The sequence below is a fragment of the Nicotiana sylvestris genome, chromosome 8 (genome assembly GCF_000393655.2).
Source record: "Nicotiana sylvestris chromosome 8, ASM39365v2, whole genome shotgun sequence".
Lineage (NCBI taxonomy): Eukaryota > Viridiplantae > Streptophyta > Magnoliopsida > Solanales > Solanaceae > Nicotiana > Nicotiana sylvestris.
In genome coordinates, this window is record NC_091064.1 from 125,536,833 (window position 1) to 125,540,965 (window position 4,133).

Consider the following 4,133-nt stretch of genomic DNA (forward strand, 5'->3'; position numbering starts at 1 on the left):
CAGGACCGTTGCCCCAAGGCCCAGGCCTCATGAGCTTCACTTGCAGCCTCATGTGGAGACCATGGAGTCTCACTTTAGGCTCCTTGATTACGCTTGGGCTTGTACAAATGCCCATTAGTGTTATAAAATTGGCCTGAATCCATTTCGCATATCTTGCTAATTAATTAGGGTTCCTTCTTTATTATTAGAGATAAAGTGAATAGAAAATTGTAGTTTGCTTTAGGATTGGCCTTTAAATAATAAATGAGGTGAGCCCCACCAAATAAAAATGCATAAATTGCGGGGGCCTCTTTAAATGTCTATAGTAAATTACTTAGAATTCGGGATGGGCCGTTTAGGGAATTTCACGGCCTTCCTCAAAATAAATATGCGTTAGATTCTTTAGGCACGATTTTAATAAAATTATCTTCTTAATCTCGGGTGCGCATTGATGCGACCCAAATCCAAATCTCAACGAAGTCGAAATGTGTTAACAACCACGGGTGCATTGATTGCGACGTGGTTCGAGACGCGTTTTTGCGACGTTGCAATTCTTTTAAAATAATAACAAAAGTGGTTTACGAATAAAAAGCACATAAGCTAGCATGTATTTAAATAAGATAAAATCAAATGCAACAGTTGAGCGACCGTGCTAGAACCACGAAACCCGGGAATGCCTAATACCTTCTCCCGGGTTAACAGAATTCCTTGTCCAGATTTCTGATTCGCGGACTGTAATACAGAGTCATATTTTTCCTCAGTTCGGGATTCAACCGGTGACTTGGGACACCATTAATATCCCAAGTGGAGACTCTGAATAATAATAATAAATCCCGTTCTGATTGTCCTTTAATTGGAAAAACTCCTTTATGCCCTTACGGGGTGTAGTGAAAAAGGAGGTGTGACAGCTCTGACGACTCTGCTGGGGACAGAACCCAGGATCTCTAGTTTTGCAGACCAGAATTCGAGCTCAGATAAATTGTTGTATTTGGTTATATCTGATTTTCCTACATGTTTTGTGCTGAATATGCTAAATGCTACCACTTTGATATCATTTGAACTGTATATAAACTGTGCCGACACCCTTTTCTCTTCACCTCCGGGGATGTGCTTACTGGTTGAGACTCCCTATTCTGTTAGTGTCATACCCTGAAATAAAAAAGAGGCTCGGATAAGTTGCAAAGCCGGACGATCTCGCGGGTTGCCGGTACGCTGCCCCCTCCTCGACTCGAGTTGTCCGCTCGAGTGCACTGTTTAGAACACATACCCAGGATTTGAACCTAGAATAACTTGACTTCATGCCGGATCCCTGGTAGGAGCGCTTAATTGCATCATGCAGCATTTGACTTAGGGGACTCAACACGGGGGTTAGGTTCGTCTAGGGCTAGCAACCTGAAATGAAAAGACCATCTTGATACATCCTATTTGTTCTGTACATATATTTGTTTCGAACCAGCATGTTGACCGGCTTTTGAATCTCGGGAATGTTGGAAAATTAAGAAAAAGAGGAAAAGAGGAAAGAGAGAAATAACAGTTAGGGGGTTAATTGATTATTTTAGAAAAACCAATGACCAAATACTAGCAAAACTCTGCCGAGGTTTTGAGAAAATGAAAAGAAAAATGCTTTATTAGTCTGTTTACCTAAAAGCAAAAGTAAAATAGAAAAAGAGTTTTTATTTTTGGAAAACTGTTTGTTGAAAAGGAAAAGGAAAAAAAGTCTTTATTTTAGTTTGGGAAAAATAGGTTGTTTCTTGTTTGACGAAAATGAAAAAGAAAAAAAAAGTCGTTATTTTGTCTTGTTTTCAAAATACAGAAAGGGAAAAATAGTTTGTCTTGCCATGGAAAATGAAAAAAAGGGTCTTGTTTTCAAAATATAGTTAGTTTCTTTGCCCGAACTACGCAGGTTTGATTCTCACCAGGTGTGAGATACGTAGGCAACCCTCATCGGGTCCAACCTCCCCTTTGCAAAAATAACCAAAAATATTTACGTTTAAATTTTGGCATAAATAAGTCGGGTGATGCCGTTTTCGTCAAAAACAGCCGAACGTTCCCGAAATGGATGCCGGAAGGTTGACTTTGCAAGACGGCCATTTTTGGTCAATTTTGATTTTTGACCGGTTGACTCTCACAACCTTAAAATCTTCGTCCTTGGGAGTGTTGAAAGGCCGTGTTCAAAAGCCGAGTCTTACATTTTAAATTTGGGAAAGTGAAATAGTTAATTTTGTTTTGAGTCAAATAAAAGTTTTGTTTTTGCTTAAAACACTTTAATAAATGTGCAGGATGAGCACGATGCAAAATGAACCTTTCTCAATAATGACTAAAATCCCTTTCAAGTTGCAGCTATGGTAGAACGATTTAGGCTAAGAAGGACAAGACGAAGTCAAGAAATATCTGAAAGGTCTCACGGGCTTATTGGAAATCAACCCTCGGGGTGATATTATAAGAGCATTGGTCACTTGTTGGGACCCGGCGCACAATGTCTTCCACTTCTCAGATTTTGAGCTCACCCCAACTCTGGAGGAAATCGCCGGGTACATCGGAAATGCTGAGGTTCCGTTAAGAGGAAAATATCTGGTTGCTCCAAGAGCCCTCACGGTGCATTGGTTTTTAGACTCATTAAAGATACCCAGGACAGTCCATAATCCAGATTTGGCAAAAGGCTTCTGCACTCTACGCTTCATATACGATAGGTACGACCACGTGGGAGGATTTAACAAGACGGTCATCAAGCTATGCAGTAAAAATAACCGTAAAAAATGGGATGAGCACAAATGGGTGGCTTTCATGATAACCTTTTTGGGCCTCTTGGTGTTCCAAAGGAAATATGAGAATATTGATATAAAAGTAGCCGGGATCGTCAGTACCTTACTTACTCAAGATGAAAGCCCTCTTGCGCCTATGATCGTGTCTGACATTTTCCGAGCTCTCACTGCCTGCAAAGCCGGAGGCAACTTTTTTGAGGGGTGTAACTTGTTGCTACAAATGTGGATGACCGAGCATCTATGCCATCGTTCCCAGCTCTTGAGTTATGGTTCGTCTAACAAAACCTGTATATGAGAGTTTTACACAAGGATTGACGGGGTTAGTCTGCCTGAAGGAGTAACAGCGTGGATATCATACTTTCGTACTCTTAAGGACAGTCAGATACAGTGGACGTTGGGATGGTTGCCTGTTGAAGAAATCATATACATGCCAGCAGCTAGGTCGCATTTTCTTTTGATGGGACTTAAGAGCATCCAGCCTTATGCTCCATGTCGGGTTGTGAGACAACTCGGGAGATGCCAAACAGTGCCACGGGAGGGAGATCTTAGTGCTCAAGTAATTGAGATTAGCCCTGACAGACAGTTTCCCGAAGCAAAAGTTCGCGAGATTTGGAATGAATGTCAATATCTGCAAGCAGATACTTGTGTGTAGGATCGGGCCAAAGGAGAAATGTCGCCAGAATACCTCGCATGGTACAGAAGAGAATTGGAGCATCAGAGGCCAACTAAAAGACCCCACATCCAGGATCTCACTGAATCATCACAAGAACAATGGGGTTGGCTAGCAAAAGAAGAAGGCTTTCAGGCTGAAATCGGCAAGCTGAAAAAACAGATTGGAGATCTGAAATTTGAGAACAGTGTGCAAGTTGCTGCTGATCAGGGAGAAAAGAATAGTTGGCCCAAGAAAACAAGGCACTTAGGGCCCAAATCCAGCAAATAAGGATAGCTGCCAATAACCAACAAAGGAGCCGGTTGGATGAGCGGTTGATAAAGGGGATGAAAAAGGAAATTAGTGAGTGCCGGGATGAGCTGAAAAAATCCGAAGGCACCATAGCTGGACTCCGGGCACAGTGGGTAAAAAGAACAGAAGAACGCACCCATTACATGCAACAATTAAAAAGGGATTATGAAAAGACCATTGCTAGTCTGAAAAGAAAAGTGGTCACCCTTGAGGATAAAGCCGCTAAGCAAGCTAATTCTTTTAAGACCAAAAATGGACACTGCTATGATTTACTGGCCCGAATGGAAGTAGAAATACAGCAGCTGCAGGATCAACATATTCAGGATTCTCGTGTGTTGGAGGCCCGCAATAATCAAGTAAGGCGATTGCTTATAGAAAAGGGTCGAACAAGAGACATGATTGAGACCATTGCCCACGCCATCCTTAGGAGA